Below are 22,484 nucleotides of genomic sequence, written 5' to 3' on the forward strand. Positions count from 1 at the left end.
TTCTAGCATGCAAAGAAGTGGAATGCATTTGGAAGGTCATATCTGGCCTATCTCCTGCTGTTTTCTGGGATGTGTTTTAGAATAAACAGTGCCAAGGTAAGGCATAGAAAGAAGCCAATACTCCTGTTTGAAGGAATGGGGAGAGAGATATTTCAACACAGTATTTTATTTGTATTTCTAGAAGCTAAGGCACTATCTTAAAAAAAAAAAAAACAGATTTTCTCCAAAACATATGCAAAAGGCTGTGATTAAACGTCCTCACTCTAAAGTATGTAAAATTTTCCATCATTGAAGCAACAGCATTTGTAGTTCTTAAAAAGAATACATGCACACACACACACACATTAGCAAACCATAAACAAGTATACACACTGAAAAAATTGGATTGCCTTACTTTCCTGAATAAATAGATGCATTTATTTATTTCCAGATCTCTATTTCAATATAAATGTGTGATACCTGGTCTTTTTATTTAAAAACAAACAAATAAAAATCTGCACATGTGGGAGTGGGTTGAGTTTTGGACCACCAGCTAAGTCCTATCCTATTTCAGTTGTCAGCCTTAATTACAGTAACTTATTTTTCCTTTCCTAGATGCTTTAAAACTGGATAATGTACTCCCCTTCATTGATCAACAAGACTTTTTCTAGTATAAGTTACTCCACTCTGTTAAACCAGAATAGAAATATTTCAGATTTTGTAATTTTGTCTCAAGTTTTCATAAAAGGATGTGAGAAGGAAGTTGACTTGGTGTAAAGTTTTTTGGTTTATACATTTAGGTGTCCATGGATTATATAAATCATCTGTCAAAGAGGACTGCAAAGCTTTAAACTCCTATGGTACCCTGTGATCCAACAGTTTTAAGTATGAATTGATATATGCCTGTGTGATCATCTAAGAATTCCATTTTAGCCATGATTTGTCTTTGTTAAGTGTTGTGAGAGTATCTTGAAGGCAGAAGCTTAATTTCCTCTGTGCAGGTCAAGAAATTTGTGATGTATATGTACTAGATAATTTTCCATCTTCTTTTTCTACAGCCAGTGTTATCAGTGTCTTTTTCCTCTTTAACCCTTCATCAAAGTTGGCAACACTGCAAAATCATCCCATCATGCCTCATTCATCTTGTCAAGGACAAACCCTTAAGGAACTTGTACAAAAGTGGAGGATTTCTCTCCCAGAGTTATATTTTAAAAGAACTCAGAGCTTCCCATGCTGAGAGAAGCAAAATAATACAACAAACACAAGTTGGGAGAAGAAAATTTTCCAGAAAACTAAAACATAAACTCATTAAGCATTTAAATATAAATTAGGGTAAGTTGTAAGATGTCAGAAGTAAGTTTGAGTATTTTTAGAGAGTTATGAAGCATTAAGTGCTTGGTTGGCAATTAGATACCAGGGTGGGGGGAGGTGAGGGTAGGAGTAGAGGTTGGTGGCACAGTGTGTGCGCTCTACCTCCAGCAAGAATAGCAAAAGAAGTCAGGGTGTGACATTTGACAAAGGCATGTGTACAGAAAGTCAAACTATAAATTATCTAACTATAGAAACTTGACTTGCTATGATTCTAGGTACACTTATACCAATTCAGGACTTCCTCTCAAGATTCTATTTTATGAGACCCAAGTTTCCTATCATGCACTAGACGGTACTAAATGCATGCTGACTAAATGAGTTATTTTCATTATTTATATTCTTATTCCCCACATTGTTTCTCTACATTGAGGCATCCTCTAAGTCATACACTATCAGGCCAGTCTGTCTCAGTGACTGCTTACAGAGAAATGTGTGTGTGTGTGTGTGTGTGTGTGTGTGTGTGTGTGTGTGTAAAACATCAAAAGTAGATTTTCTGGAGTTTAAAAAGAAAAAACTCCATTCATTAGTACAGTTGACCTTCTATAAATATGGGTTCTGCATCTGTGGATTCAATTAACATGGGATTAAAAATATTTGGGGGGAAATGGTATCTTTACCAAATATATACAGACTGATTTTTCTTGTCATGATGGCCTAAACAATATGGCATTATAACAACTATTCAAATAGCATTTGCAAGTAAGTAATCCAGAGATGATTTAAGGTATATGGGAAGATGGGCATAGCTTATATACAAATACTGCACAGTTTGATGTAAGTGGCTTGAACATCCAGGGATATTAGTATAATGCCATGTTGGTAACTGAGAGGGGATCCTGGAAATAACCTGATGATATGGAGGGACAAATGGACTTCCTACAAAACTGATGGAAAACATTCATTGCTTTGGCACCATCAACCCTATTAAGCATAAAGAGCACTAACGCCCTGGGACAACCTCCCTAAATTCACACAGGGATTTCCAAAATGGAGAAAGAAACTCAGATCCCCTAGCTTTGACCTACTGTTCTGTCTGGTACATTAGAGTGTGTTTACATACACTGGATTTATCTCGCTTTCCTTTCTTTTTGTTTATTTGTTGTCTTTGGTTTGTTTAGGAAAGTATCCTATTATAGCTTACCAATGTTAGCACTGGAAAATTCCTAAAGTCTAATTTATTTTATTACTAACAAACTTTTGGTTAAATGTACATTAAAATGCTTAGTTAATTTGATCAAAAGTCCAAGTGAATGTAGTTTAATTAAGCACAATAAATCATGGAGTCACAGTCAATTCTGAAGAGAAAAATCCTATAAAAGCAATTTACTTAAAATGCCCTATATTTGGTTTGTTTTATATGATTAAAGTCAATAATGACAAATTTATCTTTTCATAATTAATTGAAAACTGCATAAGTTGGTTTTATGATGCAGAATCTACTCTAAATAAAAAGGACCCTAGATGTCTAAAGTGAATTTCAAAGAGAGGAAACAGGATCAAAGTTGGAAAACCTGTTTGTTCATTTCTCTAAAATAAAGTTTTGAATTTGCATCTTCTTACCTGCATAAATGCAAATTTGATGCTTAAAATATTCTTATTATTGGACCTACTGGGAAATATCAAAGACTTAAGCACAGCATTACTTTAAATCACTAGCACAAACACTTTATCATTGAGTTTTGTTATGTTATTATAATCAATAATTTGGTTGCCTTGTTTTAGAATTAAAAATGAAAACTGTCACTAATATAGTAATGCTAACAGCTATTTGAAAACTAGAAGTTCAGTGAATTAAACTGAAATTTACCATGTTCATAAATTGAATATATGTCCATCATATACTTATTTGTATATGCCAAACTGTATTCTTCAGATGGTAATCTTGTGTCAAACTGAGAAAATTCAGTTCTTAGAGTCAGTGAGTCAGCAAGTAAGGAGTACAGGCTTATGGACTAAGGAGTTGGCTAAAGCAGTTTGGGTCTTATGTCCACCCCTGTGTGATTCAGCACCTGTTACTAAATTCTCTCTCAATTTCCTCCATTATATAATGGAGGAACTATTAACTAATTCGTAGAGTAACTATGAGGGTGCAAAGTGCATTCCTGATAGAATAAAGAAACTGTTACATTGGTTGACACTATTTATAAGGAATTTGATTTCTTAATGACCACTATCACGTACAAAGTAGGCCATAAGATATTAAGCACTTTCATTAAATTATTTAATTTGAATTTTAAAACACCTATGATAAAATATACATACTTTGTATTTCATTTTTATGAAGAACATTTGATTTATATGGGGAGCAAAGGTAAATATTGAATTACTCATTATAAAAGACCTGTCCAAAGACCTTTGTTGTTGCTGTTACTCGTGTGTGCACACATGTGTCTACATGTATGTAGCAAAACTTATAGAAAACTCAGAGGAACAAGAACAAAGTGACCTAAAATCTCAATACCATAACACATCCATGGTTACAATTTTATAGCATTCAACTCTATCCTATGCATATCATTATCATAAGCAGTTGTCCTACTCCTTGAACTTGTCTCACAGGATATAGAGACTTAAATAGGATCAGAGCTTGCTGAGGTCTATCATTCCTTGACCTCCTGTGGTCCAGTATCTGTCCAGCACTCTAAGCTCCATCATCCTTCTGGGGCCAAGAGATAGCAAAAATATAGGCTCAAGGCTCAGAGTCAGTTGCAGTGATGCACATTCAGAGAGCAGGAGCACTCTGTTAGCACAAGTTTCCTCTCACACTCCTTAGATATTTCTCCAATAAATACCTGGAATAGATGAAACTCAGCTCCCACATGATTGCAGATGGAGTGTATCTGCTAGTGCTTTTTCTCAGCAGAATGAACATAGCTGGGCACAGTCTAAGGCCATTATTTCCAGAGGGAGCAACACATGGCATCTTCCCACCAGTCACAGAGGCAATATTTCAAAAAGGCCACCGGTATTAAAAATGGATATGAGACTAAGAACATTTTGATTTTCATGAAAGTAGCTCAGCAAACATTCCATTATATTTCATAGCAAATAAGTTCCATCCACTGATTCAGAACCTGGTTAGCTCTCTCCCAGATTACTTTTACCTTTTAAAACATTAAATGAAAATAAAAGCAAATATCAACATTCCTTCTTTTCTTTGATTTCTTTCTCCTTAATCTTTTTTCTTCCTTTCTTTTGAAATTTCCATATGGCTGGGGTTTCTCTTAATGTCTCTAGTACCATTTAGCCCAGTTATATTTAATGGAAAAACATGTCACTCTCATTGATGGAGAAGCTAAAACTCAATTCACTAAATAATGCTTTCAAGCCACCAGGGGAGAAAAAAAAATCAAGGTTATTACTAGAAAGTCAGGCAAGTCTCTTTGTATTCATTCCAACAGCTGTTTAACATGAATAGAGGCCAAGTAAGGAAAGTTCAGGTAAATATTCCAATTTCATATGGTTATCCAGGGGTCAAAAAGACACTGCATGCTTTTTTAGAGGAATGGTATGTTAAAGACAATTTTTAAAATAAAAAGTGAAGCCTCTTGTATTACAGACTTCAATGTACTTTAGGTATAAAATAGTGTGACAATTTTCTGCTTGAATTTTACCAGAGAATGCATGGCTAAATTAAGAGTCTTGCTCAGGGTTCCAACGAGTCAGTGAACTCATCAAAATCAGGAGCCTGGCCCCCTTGCTAACTCCTTCACCCTTGCCTTTCTACAACAATGCATCCTCTTACAGAGACCACATTTTATGTAGCTAAATAATATGTTTACCAGTGCAGTGATTCTTCATCGATCACACAGATCAACCATAGCTACTTACCCTTTTCTACTCAAAAATCATCCTATCAGTCGATTTGAGAACTAGACTTTGAAGACACAAGTGGTGTCTGAGTTTAACAACAGATCCCCTCCTTCCTCACCCCAATAAATATAATTTTAGACAACCAAAGCCATCATTACCTGAAAAAGTCTTGTTTCTGGCAGAAGAAAATCAATTTAATTATACAAGATGTGCCTTATGTTTTAATTGTTGCTAAGTACAGTGCATTATTGACAGTCTCCTGGATTTCAGCTTATGAGCTTTTACATTACTCAGATAACTTGCTGAGGAGAGAAAAAAAATCTTGTTCCTTAAAAGAACTGAAGAGGCATTGTGCCCAAGTCATTAGAACCCTTGACTGTGCTCATAATGATGAATGCATCATTTTTCTTGCATGAAACTTTGGTAACAAATAGCACAGCCAAGTCTTTTCCAGCACTGTTATTCTGTTTTAAAAAACACTGACATTTTCTTAAACAGACATAATTTACAATTTTAAGGAGCACAACAGTGCATTGGTGTTTGAGGGCCAGAAAGCAAACAACACTCCTTTCAGTTCAATTTTTTTTAGAGAGTCTCGTGCTTAGTGAGTTCACTATAGCTTAAGGCCAGAGAGACAGAGCAGAGGGAGAACACAGCCCTAGTGCAGCATGTGAAGGTCATGACTAACTGGTCACATTGCATTAAGAGTCAGAGCAAAATGGGGGAGTGAGAGAAATGAGAGAGGAGAGCAGCAGAGCAGAGCTGTGCCCAGCACAATACTTGGTGAGGCTTCACAGCAGGGCTATTCCCTTGCCCAGGCAGAAATGGCTGAAGATTTCTTTCTACCAGCCCACTAAGGGAAGCAGCAGCCTCATGGATGCTTCTATACTTCAGAACTCCCTCTAACAGGCTCTTCTGTAAATTTCACACAAAGAGAGCTTTGCCAGTATCCATGAGCCTGGATCAATATCAGCAGCAATGTTCGATTTCCAGTGGGGTCAGCTCAGCCCAACTAGATAAATGGAAGTCTGTGTAGGATGCTGCAGGTCTGTTGTTTGGATGAGACCTTAGAAGCTGAGGTTATGTGTAAAGATTAAAACTCCCAAGGTGTTTTTTTTCTAAGACCACCAATGTATTTCAGAGCCCTCGTGAAATTTCTCTTCCTGTATTTTCTACTAATCCTTGCTTAAATAGCTGTCTCATGGCTGGGGAAAATGATATCTGAGAGGGAATAAACATCTCCCTGTGTGTGTGCATATGCATGTGTGTGTGTTTGTGTGTGTGTGTATGTGTGTGTGTGTGTGTGTGTGTAGCCTTATACTAAATAATGGAATTTCATTCAAAGGAGAACCACATTTACAATGGTGGTTCCATAATATTATTATGGAGCTGAAAAATTCCTAGCACTAATGATGTTGTTAACATAGAGAGCAACACATTACTCATGTGTTGGGGGTGATGCTGCTTGAAATAAACCTACTGTGCTCTCAGTTGTATAAAAATAGTACTTATAATTATGTGCAATATATAATACCTATATTGATAATAAAAGACTATGTAACTGGTTTATGTATTTACTACACTACTTTTTACTGTCATTATAGAGTATACTTTTTCTGCTTAATAAAGTTTACTGTAAAATATAGTATATTTTAAACTGTCTATGTACCCTGTTTCCTGTTCACACCATTTTTATCTTATGCTTGATATAAATTTGTCTCATTTTGTTTATCACAGTCCTGGGAACAATAGGCTATACCAGATGGATAGATAGACAGATAGATATAGATATGATCCACATCTATCTATGTGTGTGTATGTATGTATATGTGTATATAAAATACATACAGATAGCACAGATGTATACTAGTCTATGCCATCAAGGTTTATGTAAGTATAATCTATTATGTTTATACATGCACAACTGCATTTATGTGTGTTCTTTGTGGACATATAAACTGTATGTGTAAATGTTATATATGTATATATAGATGCATACACAAATATGTGTGTGATATATATACACATTACATATATCTCATTTCCCTACAAGAACATTATCCAATTTGCTTTATATGAATATATGTGTGAGGGGGTGTGAGTTATCTAACTTAAGATACTAGAACCAACTTAAGTTCAAAATCCAGAATGATGCTACCTCCTGTTCTACAACATCAATTAACTCCTACCATATTCTAAGCATTACCAAAAACACTGAGTCCAGAGTCAATCTTTTCCACTGAGTCACTCACGGACTTTGGAATGCATTAGGGCCACAAACACAATCATAAACCAGTATGTTGATTGCAAAGTGTGAACAAGGTAAAGTGGTAGAATGAAGGAGGAAGTGACTACCTCTATTGGGCAAGAAAGAGGGATCTTCCTTGAGGGAAACAGTTTGGAAAGACATGAAAGAAAGACTTACCATGCAGACAAGGAGAAGAAAATCACTCTAAGAAGGAAAAGCAAACCCTAAGGCACAGAATACAACACTGCTGTGCATACCTTGTTTAGGCAGAATATAAAAGGCTAAGACATCAAAGAGTGAACAATGGGATGGGAATACATAGAAAATAATGTCATCCATCAGTGCTATAAATTAATCAACATGTTTTTCATCCTAGAAAGCATGGCACAAGATAGCTTGGTAAACAGCAGTAATATTGATATTTATTAGCTAAAACTGGAAAAATAAATTTTGTGATCAAATACATTAAAATGATTCTGGATTAAACCAGTTTCCCCACTGTAGGATTTTCCAGAGCCATAACTGGTCCAAATAAAAGCATTTGGAATCTACAGCAGGGTATTTCACTGCAAGTCTTCTAAAAGATAACAGTCATTTGTTTCTCTTTCATTCCCTGTCCCTTAAGATGTAAATGCTGAAGGTGCAGCAAAATGTTTTAAATGGTGGAGCAACAGAGACATCATCAGTCTTGTATTTTGACATTGTTGTCAGGTGACAATGTGAAAAGGACTATGTGTGACAGCAAGGGGGCTAATAAGGGGTTATTAGTCATCAAGAAAAAGGTCCTCAGGTCAGGTGCTGGTGGCTCATACCTGTAATCTTAGCCACTTGGTAGGTGGAAATTGGGGAAATCATGGTTGGAAGCCAGCCCAGACAACAGTTTACAAGATCCTTTATCATCTGATAACTGGGCATGGTGGCTCATACCTATCACTCCAGCAATGGCAGGAAGCTTAAAATAGAAGGATCTCAGACAAGTCCTAGCCAGGCAAAAGGTGAGACCCTATCTCCAAGATAACCAGATCAAAAAGTGTTAGAGTGCCTGCCTAGCAAATGCAAAGTCCTGAGTTCAAATTCCTGTACTGCCAAAAAAAAAAAAAAAACAGAATAAGGTCATATTATATATGTTATATAAATGTATTATGTGTGTATTATATAATTATGTAAATTATATATCATATATTAATATATAATAAGCATGTATGGTACATAATATATATTATTATACATTATATTATATACTATATATCATATACATTATTATATAATATGTAATTGTGTATTTTAAGTTATGTTTACAATAGATAATAATATTCTATAATTATAACTAATTTAATGTTATTATAATGTAATTGCATAAGTTTAGAAATAATGGCAATATATATATTCATATAGATTAGATATGAATAAGTGAAATGAGTTGCAATTTGTAAAACCATAATGCATCTTGAAAGTTACTGATGAAGTTTACTCATTGCTAGTTTATGCTTTGTCAACTGCCCTTTTGGAGAAATTGGATTTTGAACCAAGAAAGACTAGTTACTACTATTCCCCCCAATTTAAAGTATGAAGTGCATGGGAGATGAAACTTACCCCGAATTACAATGGAAAAGCCAGTATGACCAAAGAGCAGAGTCCTGGGCTGGAGTCCATTGAGCCCACAAAACAGGTCAAGGTCATTAGACCCAAGCAGTTAGGTAAGAAGATCTTTATTGCAAATACAAACTGATCCACCTAAAGTCACCAAATTTGAAGTGGAGAAGATTTGGTGAAAGAGCAAAGTTCAATGAAAACCCAGAAGTATCCAAGTTCAGTAACAAAGAAAGCAACGGGAGATCAGGCCCACTTCCTTTGGGACAGAAGTGAGAAATGGGAAGTAATTTCAAATTCCCTATGCTTTATCTTTGAAAAGTGTGACTCAATCCATACAAATTCCAAAAATCTTCCCGTATCTCTAATGTTGATAATATTCCTCTGTTACAAAGCATAGTGTTGGGCTGAAGTACCAGCATGGAGAAGGCTGTAGAAATACAGGTGGGAAAGAAAAATCTAGCAATACATTTTAGGAATGCCCATAAAATTCACCTAAACAAATCACACTTCCTCCTGAACAGTGCTCACCATGTCAAGCCTTTCATTTCTATTTTTAACCAAAAATATGGCCTGAAGAAAATCAGAAATCTTTGCAAGACAGCCTGATATTTAGAAATGTACATCTATTCCTCCCACCTCTCTTTATATGTTTTATGGGAGCCTTCATAAGCACATGGCAGGTTGGTCTGAATCAAGCGCTGGTTAGAAATTCTGGTCTAAGAGCCACATGGCACATATCACGTATTTTGCTATTTTCTTCAGGGATTTCTATCCTTTCCTGCTGCTGCCTAGATGGGTCTGTTTGATCTGCAGGCCTCACAGACACACGAGAAGCCTCTCAATTTCTTGCTCTCAGTATATCTCTCGCCTGTTAAGATTATGGGGAATTTGAATTTAAATGTGAATTTTAAAAGTGGCTGAAGCTGGTCTGAGCCAGAGTTTTTCATGGGAATCTCTGTACTGAATAAGTTCACAGATCAAAGCCACAGTCTGTGTTCCACAGGAGCTCTTGAAAACTATTTAGAATAAAACAAGTGGAGGGAAAATCTGCCTTGTGCCAAACTGCAGGTTGCTCCTTAAAATCACATCAAGGCAAAACCATAAAACTTCCAGTTAGCCAAGATCCCAGGCCAAGAACCCTAGCCTCATCTTGAATACTTTTTTTATCCTTTCCTTCCCAAAAGGAATGAGTTCACCAACCAGAAAATTACACCTGCTCCCCACAGCACCCTCTGAAGCCCCTTGCTTGCCCAGTGTATGTTTCTGTTGTCTGTGGAAGCTGTACCACTTAGTATAAAGAAAGGTAAGTTAGAAATAAATCCAAACTAGGAGAAAATGCTTCCAAACTGAGTTTTGTCCTTACCTCCAGAGGGAGCATAAAATGGAAGACTTACCAGAGATATTTAACCAGGCACTTCTGTAACTGGCCATTTTGTGTCTTTGGTTTATTTGTCAAGTTTTGCAAAGGTTTTCTTCACCACTATAATCTAGTTAGTCTTCTAGTCACCTGGACATTAACAAATCCCAGAAGGCTACAGGAAATGTTCCCTTCTTGTTGCCTCGCAGGTTTGATGCAGACTACAAAACCTTCTGTTCAGCTGCAATGCAGGTTTCAGTACCTAAAATTAGTAACTCATTCTGTAATGCAATTTTATAATAGGAATGATGTCAGCAAAATGCAACAGTCAGCATGCTTTTATGTGATTCCCTCACCAATAGCAGGAACAGAGGTATCACCTTCAGGAGGAAATGGAGTTCAGCTGCTGCAGTCTCAGCAGAGGCCTAATTTAATAGTATGTGAAAGAATGCAAGAGGCTGGCCCAGTCTTGAAGGGCTCTTAATTCAGATGCCTTGGTCACCCTTCCCTTGCCCATCTTCATGGCAGCCCTGTTAACTGCACACCTCTCTCCAGCCTCGGATGCTGCCATCATTAAAGAGTAGCCAGAATTTCCATTGTGTTGTCTTCTGCTTAATTTTAATATCCAGGTTGGCAGCTTTAAAAATGCTGAACTGTATGCCTGGGCCATCTAAATTAAGTCCCCAGGTACACAGCATCATTATTATTTGTGCTCTGATTACAAAGGTACATTGGAGTGGTTTGTTTCCCTAATAGTCTATTTTTTTTTAATGTGTAACTTTTAAGGAAACATAACATTGTGGGGAAAAATGTCAGTATTCTCATTCTACTTAATTTCTTATCACTATCTTTATGCACATTGTTATTAAAATTAAACAATAGTCAGAAGTTTTGAGTGAATGCTGTGTGTCACACACTGTGCTAAGCACTTTACATGGGCTATTTTACTTAATCCTTATATATCAGCTTCATGAAGGAATCAGAATTCAGAAAACATTTCTTTAATGTCACTCAGTTTGAATTAATGGTCAAACCAGGTTTCAGAGTAGACCAGGGACTATGCTATAAATTATCTACTGGAAGCATTATCAACTTTGGGTTTAGATAAGGGGTGAAACTCACCATGAAACAGAATCTGAACCTAGAAAATACTTAGTTTCTACTCAAAATATGATTTTCAAATCCAAACAATCATCAGCACCTGTTAAAAATGCAGATCCTTAGGCCCTTCCCAGACCTGCTAAAACATATGTTGTTATTTTATTCTGTTCTCAATCTGGACACCTTGGAAACATGAAAGGATATGAAATTATTTTATAGGAGTTGTCAGTCCAAAGAAGCAGGAGGCATATCTGTAATACAAATATATGTGTATTGAGAATTCAATTGTTGTAAAGCAATAAAGATTTTTTGAGCCATTTCAATGCATATTAATATGATAATATTTCTAGGTTCAAATAAGATTTTTTATACTTTTTAAATTTTACTACGGATATTCTCACATGTAATATATGCTATGAATATGTGTATGTAAAGATGCATGAACTTTTCAAAAGGATCTTCATAGTTTAAGAAGTTAGGAAAAGCTGATGTATTATAAACTCTCACCTGATTTTGGCATTTCTTTTATCATATTTCTAGCAAGTCAATTCATGTTTAAGGATTGATACTGATAATCATATTTTCTAATCATGCAGCTCATTCATTTGTTTAGAAGATCTAATTTCAAATTCTCTTTTGATGCTATGCTTAATTGTATCTTAATGGATTCAGGACGCAATAGTCTAACATGTGGCACTTTGGATGTTATAAAATGGCTGAAATGAGAAGATTAGATACCTTCTCCTGTTCATCTTCCTTAAAGCAGGTCAAAAAACTCAGGCAGGATTTTCTCACCTTTCCCTGAAGCAAGTTATAAGAAAGAAGATTCAAGAGATGCCCTCTCTATACCTGAAGGAAAAGAGCATCCTTATCTCTGAAGACAAAAGGACACCAAGAAGAATCTTAGCAATCAGACTTTATTAAGCTTTCCTGTTTATTACCATTAGATCACTCCTCTTTTGATCATATTTCTCCAGAACTATTTACTCTTCAATAAACATACTAAAAAATATACTCATGCTTAACTGTTTCCTCATGAAGGATTCCCTGCTATGTAAAACTTACATAAAACAATTCATTTAATTTTCTCATACTAATTTGTCTTCTGTTATAGAGGTCTCAGCCATGAACCTAGGATGGGTACAGAAAAAGATATCTTTCTATCCCTATAAACTGATTGTATTAATCTCAGTTTTTGAAGTTAATTAGAAATATAATCTAATATCACATCTTCAAATATTTAAAAGACATAATAGTGCTTTTTTTGCCTTAATATTATTAGCTACTTCAATTTTTATTCATTTGACATAATTTCCAGATACTGAAAATTTCTGTTAGTTTTTGTCCTTTTAAAATAAAAGACCAAAAAGACCACTCAATACTCAAAATGTGACTTTTGTCAGCACAGGTAAAGTCATTAGCTTCCTTATTTGAGGTCCTATATGACAACAATGGCAAACTAAATTACAGCTTGGGGTATGTCCTTAAAACTCAAAATCAACCAGATATTTTGGAACTTTTCACTGGAATAAAGTTGGTACTTATTGTCCCACTTCTGCAGTTCATTCAATTTTGAGCATAGAACTTTATATCCCCCTATATGTTTCATCTTGTCTGTTATTTCTTTTTGTTTGTTCATCTATTATTTCAAAATGGAAATAGTCATTCCATTTTGATCCTGTTTTAATTCATTAGATTTCTATAAATTTGCTGTTAGCATATTTTTGTTAAATCCTTTTAGTGACTATTTTCTCAACCATGTATTCATCATCAGCTAAATGGTCCATTCTAGAATTTGTCAGAAATTGACCAGAATATTATGACTCTGTATATCCTGGTCTTCAAATTCTTATCATTTTCATACCAGCCTTCTGGCACATTGCCAGTTCCCCACAGCTCCTCAGAAACCATAGGTAATGTCTCTGTGAGGAAGGACATCTGGAAATTATTTCAGTATCCTGGGATAATCTAAGCCTGAAGAGAGGAACACATCTGCAGCAAATGGATACTATTTAGGTATCTCATCTATCTTTTGATCTGATTCTTTCTTTTTCGTGTTTGCAATACTAATTTTCAATCTGAACTCCATTCTCTTAAGAAGACAGAAAAGAAAGAACTACAAACTCTGCTTTTTCAAAGTCATCCATTAGTATTATATAACATGACCTTTGTCTACATTCTCTGTGTTCTAAACATACATCACAGAATGTTTTTAGTTATCCTTTACATTTTTGTGCATCCCCTGACTTTTTGGTCTTGACATTATTCATGTTGTTCTGTACTGTGCCTCCTTATCCATCTTTGGCCACATATTCCTTTTGTACATGCCATCCTGGTTGTGAAGAACATCTTCACCTAACCAACCTCCAATTACTATTTTGGGGTTCCCTTTAAGTTTAAATTCAACCTAATATTTTCACTTTAATTGCTGTAAAGATTTATCCTCAACATCCTCTCCCAAGCACTGTAAGTGAACATATTCACTATGAAAGAATTTTTTCCCATCACTAATTATCCTCTTATAACTTTTATTCAGATTAATGGCACCACAGTCTAATCAGTTATCCAAGACAGGAACTAAGAGGGGGCCTTTGACTCATTTTTTTCCTGAGGCTCTGAAGTATCCAATCACTCAGAAAATCCTTCCAGTTATCCCCTGGTGTTCTCTGAAATTCATCTCGTCCTCTCCACCCTCACGGTCACTCAGTTGGTTTATGTCTACAGCATTCTCTTTCCTTGAGTATTGCAGTCATCACATTAATGATATGGGCAATTCATAAATTGCATTGAGGTGGATATTTGGCCTATCATGGTGGAATTTCAGGCTTTAAAAAAAGCATATATTTTGTGTAAGAGAACAAAAAACTTTAGAAGATAAAGTGCTATTCACATATCAAAAATACACACTAGTCAAGGAAAATCAAGTAATTTTTAGACAGATCAATCTCACATTAATCTTGTGCTCTTTAATAAATTTTGTTGTTTTCCTTAGAATTTCTTAAGAATTAAAAAAGAAAATCTATATCCCATGATTTGAGTTCACACAAGAAAAGAATTCTCTAAGTTAAAATGCATTTCAGATAGAGTTATTTGCATTTCCCTGGTATGCTGAGAATTCTTAGCTCAAGTTACCCTAGTTTTCAATGTGGCTGATTGCTGAACCCCATTTCCCCAGTGGGGGGTCAGTTTTTGAAATAGGAGTGTTAAGTGGGCATGACATTTCCAAAATTTCTGGAGAGGAAAGTGTTTGTTTTCCTTGAGGCTAAGGACTTAATTTGTCATTTAGTTTTGCACTAACTTCATGTATCCCAGGCCTGAGGTAGAGAAGAGAAAAAGTGATTACATTTGGTGCAATGGACAAATAATGCCAGAATGAGAAATTCTGCTAAAATGTTGGATGTATTCCCCAAGGCAAGGAGTGCTATAATTATCATAATATACTACCTCTCTCATATAGCTGTGAAGTATAAAACACAGCAACTTACCTACCTTTAATTAGCTGTATTTAGTATTTTTATGGCCAATGAACATAGTATTTAGATTACCATATATTAGCATATAATTTGCATACATACCTCAAGGTATTTAGTTTTATTGCTATTACTTTTTGTGGCCCTATTTCAGTAATGACTCTAATGGAATACAAAGAAGAGATTTCTGATTCATTTCTCTTTATAATCTTGGGAGTTTTACAATGGAAAAATCCATGGTTAAATATAAAATTCTTCAAAAATATGGCTGTCCCTTCTTATTGTGGTCAATCAGCCTAGCTGCTTATCAGGCAAATGGAAGTGTTTCCTTTCATTCTGAGCTCAAGAAAGCCATACTTTATAAGTAAGACTTGCAATATAAATTGCTTCGTGTTTGCCTAAAAGAAAGTTGCACACACAATTTAATGAATCTTACCAGTCCATCAGCAGCTAAAGATCCAAAGAAAGAAAAATAACAGCTGCAGCTAGAGAATTTGGAGAAAGGTCAGAGGTCAGTGCCTGCATCTGCATTCATGGGAAGACTTAGAAAAAAAATAAAGGGACCCTCTTTGTTGCAAGTCAGCACTATTTTAGAAAGTGCAGATACTGGCTTAATTACCAATGTCCCTTTTGCTCTGGGGTGCTGCAGTGGGCTATAAATCAATACCTAAGGTCACATTGCTAAAAGCACAAAAAAACTCACTCCTTTTTGCATTTGGGAGCATTGTTTTCTGCTTCTTTCTCAGCATTCCCAGCATTTGGTATCAGATAGTGACAGAAGGCCAGAGACAGAAGGAATCAGAATCATGAAGACTGTAATGTAATGCAGGCCTTTTGAACTTCAAGCAACTTTTCAACTGGATCAAATCTCTCATAATTAGTTTCTTAATCTTACACCCAATCCTTAAACCTAATTCCATAAATAAATTTTATCATGAATCCTGTGCCAATTTGGAAGTAAAGCTAATTTTTTTTTGTAATTCAAAATTTTAATGTGTTTAGGACTGTCAGTATGGTATAAAAATTCCTACATCCAATTTTATAAAGTAGTGGAATGTTTGTTCTGTTCATTAAAAATGGTTGTTAGTTTTTTTCATAGGGAACTGCATTTGTAAACCTAGAGATACTATAATCCTTGATAAAGGTATTAGGCAAAGTATGAAAATAGTTATTCTGATGTAAAATAGTCTTAAGGTAACTCATTTTGATAGTCTAGAGTCAGAGAGGATTTCTGTTTGCATCAAAGGACTGCATCAAAAAGAGGCTGAGGTGCAGTTCACAGGGCAATCTGACCATATCTGCATGGGATAACCACATCAAGATTTTGACCATTCCATTAACTAATGCTGCCATGGCCAATCAGATCAACCACACAGCAGAGGGATTTGGTTGTTAAGACAAATGAAATAACTACATTGATTTTGCCAGGGGGAGAATGAACCACATAATCGATGTAACATTGAAATCTTAGGACTTGGTTTACACATTTGAAGTGTCTATAAAGCATTCATTTTCATTTAATTTAATTTATTTTTTAAAAAACATACAAATTTATTTAATGGAAGTTTTAGATGACATGAGAGCCTTCAGAAATGAAGATCAAAAGAAATAGAGAAGCCTGTGTATTTTTATGACCTTCATGCAATAGTAAAACTAGAAACAAAATGGTGTGACCTAATGGCAATAAACAGGGAAAGAGGGGGACTTTGCAAAGCCTATTTGTTTGATTTTTTTTGTTTGTTTGTTTGTTTTTATTGTTTTGGTGGCCCTGTATGACATTCTTTTCCTTTAGTACCCCACTGGAATAGTCTTATGAACCATTTTCAGGGAAAGATTGGCTATGTGTATGGCTTTCTTCAGGGGAGAAGAAGCAAGGGGAATTATTTCTAGTTTCTACAGTTTGCTTCTGCTGTTTTCTCAAATGCCAAGGTGCCATATTTGGGGGTAATGTGTCTTGAGCTTCATCAATATCTTCATTTGATTTGCAAAAGAAATTAAGCAAAAAGTTGGTAAGCCATTTGTAGAAAGTCACAGAACTTGAAAGGTCTGGGATGGGCTATATTTGTTCTACTGCATGCAGAAAGACAGAACCCTGATGCATGTCACTCCACAGCCATGAAAGTAAGATCAGTGATGACAAATGCATGTTTTAAATACTGGCATCACCACCCAATCTTGCTTAGCAACCAACAGGGCACCTTCATATATAACTTTGCGAGACAATTTGAGCATGAAAACTATAGAAAGAAATGAGATGTAGTATATATGCCACATTTTCTTTATCTATTCATTGGTTCATGGGTACCTAGGCTCATTCCATAACTTGACTATTGGAAATACTGCTATGATATTTATATGTGAGTATTTCTATTGTATGCTGACTTCAATTCTTATTCATTATAAATTATTCAGTTTCAAGTATTTTGTCATAGCAACAGACTAATACAGCTCCAAGAAAAGATGCTTTGGACTCAGATGAGCTGGACCCAGATGGCCAGATGCAAGCATGCAACTAGACAGAGGTGTGCAGCTGGGCACCTCCTGGGAATGCTGTACTATCTTAACCAAATGCTCTATTGCTCTGGATGATTCGCCCAGGGCTACCATAGCTGAGGCATCTTTACTAGAGATTCAGAATCACAAATGTAAATTGCTCACACCTGGAAAAGAACCCCCAACCCAGACCAACTGAATAAGTATCTCTAGGTGCAACAAGTATCTCTTGATATTAGTACAAAGCTCTGGGAGGGAACCACTGACTCAAGCATATGAATCCCACAGGTAAGGAGGGATTCTCACCTGAAAGGTGGATCCTAGGTGTTGGTCACCTGGGAAAGAGTGCAGAATCTCATAGAGGACATGGAACAGAGACAGAGAATTCTGGAAATCCCCCTGATTATAACCATGAAGCTATCCAGATGATAAGAATGGGGTGAGTTCTGGTCTTCAAGAGAATCCTGGATTTTCCTTGCAGCTTAGATTTTTGTTAAAATTTATTTGTCAAATTGTAACAACACACAAATTGGAATTTTGGATGTTGAATTGGGTTCATGTTGAATTTACAGACTAATTTAGGAAGAATCAACATCTTTACAATACTGAGTCCTTCAATCTATATCTGTCCAATTATATAGAATGTTTTTACTGACTTACTTTTTTTTTTTGTTTGTTTTGGCAGTACATGCCCCCAGCCCTTTTTGCTGTCAGTTATTTTTCAGATAGGGCTTCAGACTTTGAACCTCCGTCTTATATCTCCTGCATAGCTGGGATCACAGATGTGAACCATCACATCAAGCTCTGTTTTTGCTGACTTTCATTTTTGATGTGTGTTAGATGTATTTAAGTACTTTGAGGAAGCAGGGAAAGCACAATTACAAACATTTGAAAATAATACCAAGAATTTCTGCAAGACATCCTTATTTTTCTTCATAGTTAACAAATGGTTCAAATGCTGATATTTTTTCAGAGCTGTTTAACTTGGTCCAGCTTTCTATTTTACTTGTACTATCTACATTGGTGCTTACAGAAGCTGCTTTTTTTCAATGATATCAAATGTAAAGCGGTCTATAATATGCATAAGTGTCACTTGATCAATATTTCACTGAATCACATAATTTTGAGCAGGACTATCCCTTAACAGCCATCTAGTTTAGTGAAAAAAGACAGAGGCCATCTCATGTTGCTTCAAAGGCTTGGTTGAAAAGAATCCTGCAATTTAGTAACTAATTTGTTTGCAGGGAGATTTTCCAATAATTAAGAGGCGCTACTCAATGTCTTGCTTTAGGGTGGCAAGTATTTATTTACCTAATTATCTTTACAGGGTGTCCCTCTGATAATGCAATATATGTTACCTTTTCTAGAGTGGACAAAAGCAGGCTTCACCTAAATGAAACGGTAGCATATAGTAGCAACTGGTATTTTCCCAGATTGCACAATGAGAGAAATGTGAAATTAAAGAAGAATTTCATTTGCTATTCTCTTATGAAAATGGAAAATAGATGGAAAAGACTGTTCATTCTCTTACCATAGTGAGCTCTTCAGAATGAACACACATATTATTACAACTGCTCAGATTATAAAACACAAGTCATAATTGAAGGTAGTATCTCCCCTAAATACTGAGGGCAATCTGCCCTGGCATCTAGCTACCCATCTCGCCTTTAGGGATCCATTGAGCATATGCACATTCCATCAACCAGAGTCTGCCAGCATATAATGTCTCTCTAGAGTTTCACCATTACCCGATTTGAATGCTGAGAAGATGCTCATAATTGCTTATTATGACATTAGACAAGAGAATTCAAGTCCCATTTGATTGTAATGAGTTTTTGGAGGCTCTGCCTTTTGTGGGTCCAATCACATACAGAATTGAACTTGAGGCATGTTTGTTAAATCAGAATTACACTTAAAGAGTTGAGCATGATGCTTGGATGTTGTTCATTTAAAAAACTTATTACTTTTAGCAGTCTATTGATTGAAACATAAAACAATATTAGTTGCAAAATATTTCACTAGGAAAACCCAAATTTCTTTCCAAACTAATACATTTTTCTCAGGTTATCATTGAAATAACTCAGAATTACTATCTCCTTATTGTAGATAAGCAAATTAAATGGCTTATCTGTGTTGGGGGCAGGGGTGTATATACAGAGGAAGTAGAAGAATCAGTTTACATGTGGAATAGAACTTAATGAAAGGACACATATGTGTATGTCAAATGCAGACATCTGCTTTGAAACCACCGACCTAGAATTAGGTGAAACATCTCTGTGGCTATTTTAGTATGGAAAGTTCTTTAAAAATTACCAGAAAGTCATTAAGCTATTTTTATAAAGATGGAAAGAAGGCCTGTTAAGATAATACATGACATGGCTTACAATAAAAATGAGCAAAAAAAGAGTGACAGGATTGTATTTGATTCCTAAGTGGCAAAACTAGGAGCCATTTGAGGTACTTGGGATTTCATCATTCTGTGCTTTCATAAAGCATCTTCAATTCCCATTTACTCACAGTTGTAACCAGATGGCTGAAGGAGGAAAACAAAGATGAATTGGATTCTAATGGAAAGCACACTGAGACCCCAGGGCTTTGCATTCAAAGCTGAAGCTGAAACTGGCCAAAATGTGAAAGCAGAGCACAATGGGTAAGTGTTACAGGGAAGCAATGAGCAATGCACAGGTGCGTTGGGTATCTTACAGTATGCAGCAGATAGCATATTAATTGCTTACCCAAAAGAGTGTTTTCCCCTTATAAATTAAAAAATGCTGCTGCAGCCATACTAAAAGAACCATAAATTCCTTTCCTCTCAAGCTGACTCTAAGTTATTAAGTAAATATCTGATTGCCAGAAGAGAAAAGCTGTGCATTGTGGTTCTCTTTTTGAAAGAATTCTGATAAGTATTTTGAAAATGAATACAACATGTGTTTACTGATTTGACAAATATTACTCAGACTTGGAGCAGTTAGATGTAAAATAACTGGTCTAGAAATAGAATAATGTTATAGGTTTTTTGTTTTTTTCTCTGTCACTAATTAATTAGGTAGCCATAGGTAATCTGTTAAATCTCTTAATTTCATTTCACTCCAACATGGATGAAGTACTCTACTTTCAGCTTCAACAAACCATTTACTAATGTGCTATTTACTACATGTAACTAGAGTACTTTGAGTTGCTAGCTTGAATATGTCACAAATTTACTTATGTAGTATCTCATTACCTTTAAAAGAAAACAACAGTGACTAAAACCAACTGGCTTTGAACTGGGGAAGTGGTTGAAGTCGTAGATTGCTTGCCTTGCAAGCAGTAGGCCCTGAGTTCAAAACTCCAGTACTGTAAAACAAAATAAAGAAAAACAAAACAAAACAAAATGAAAAACCCAACCAGCCTCAAATCAATACTATATACCAACTTTTTGTTAGACAAGGAGCTAAAATGCTAGGAATACAAGAATAAATAAATAGACCTGAAATACAGGAATTTGAAAAGTAAGGGATGACAACTTGTCTAAAATCTGAACAGTTTACATAGTATGCACACTATTGATATCAAAGGGCTATTGTATAGGCAAAGGGCCTGGACTAAACTCTGACCTTCTCTACCAACCAGTCAGGTAACTTTGCAGGTCCATAAACAACTCTAAATCTCAGTATTCTCACCAGCACAATAGGAATAATAGCAGCAGTCAGCTCATATAGTTGCTATGACTTTTAAATGCTATAATTCATATAAAATAGTGCCACACTTGACAGATGGTAATTAATATATAAATAATAAATATCAATTATTGTTGTAAGCAAATAAACAAATGCAAAATGTCAAAAAACATAGAGAGGAATCAATAACAACAGAATATGTAAGCTTCTTTATAATATTATTAAAAGACACTTTAACAAAGACAAAGTGAGAACAAAGTGAGTAGGTAGCTGACCACAAGCCAAGAAGAGAGAGGCCTCAAGAGAAATCAAACCTACCCACACCTTGATCTTGGACTTTCAGCTTCTGGAACTCTGAGAAATAAATGTCTGTAGTTTAAATCACCTTTCTTATAATTTGTTATGGCATCCCTACCAAATTAATACAAAAATGTATGCTAAATATATATATATATAAATGCCCATATAATAGTGACTAAATAGATGTGCACCTTTATCTTAAGTGGATTAACTTCTGAGTATAAACACTTTTTAAACTTAGCTTAATATAGTTAAATAACAAGTAGATAAAGTGAAGAAATAAACAATTAGAAATTATAAAATAAAAATTAAGTACTCTATTTTTATTTGAAATAGATAAACATCATTAATATATTATTGGGTAAATCATAGACAGTGGGAATATGCTTTATTTGTATGTACATGGGCACAGTAATTAATGTAGGGTCCTAGTTCATCCACTCACCACTGAAAAGGAACATTCACATCATCTCATAAGTCTGAGCTGGCAAAAAGCAGACCATCCACACTGGCTTTTCAAATAGAAAATGAGATACAACATCCAACATGGAGCCTCCAGTGCAGTATGGGCTCAACAAATATCTGTCTGTGGATTTGATATGCTTGATTAATTATGCCCTGGATAATAAGTTTTAAAAACCATATACACATGGCTTCACTGAATACAATGAATTCTAATTTTTACCCAGGACTATATGTGGGCAGCTGGAAAGTGAAATAATATTCATGTTAGTACCAGAAATTGTGCTAAATATGTCCTCATGTTACCTTATTTAGTTCATTTGACTTACATTCATTCTTGCACTTCGTGCCAAATAAAATATTTGTATTTAATTTATACTGCCCTACAAGCATTAGAGAATCTAAAAATGAGGATTAACTTTACTTGACAAAATCTTTGGGCCCAAGGGTTAATCCAGCTCCAATTAAAATTTTCCTTGATTTCCTGTTACTTCCTCAGAAACAGCAGAAAAGAAAAAGAACTATGGAAACCTAAAATCACAACACCTGTCTGTACTGACTGTACTGCACTGAGTGAGCAGTTTACTCTGAGTTTCTCTTCTGGTCAGTAAATGAAATAATCAGACTCCTAACAAAAT

Source organism: Castor canadensis, chromosome 8 (genome assembly GCF_047511655.1).
Source record: "Castor canadensis chromosome 8, mCasCan1.hap1v2, whole genome shotgun sequence".
In the NCBI taxonomy this organism is placed as follows: domain Eukaryota; kingdom Metazoa; phylum Chordata; class Mammalia; order Rodentia; family Castoridae; genus Castor; species Castor canadensis.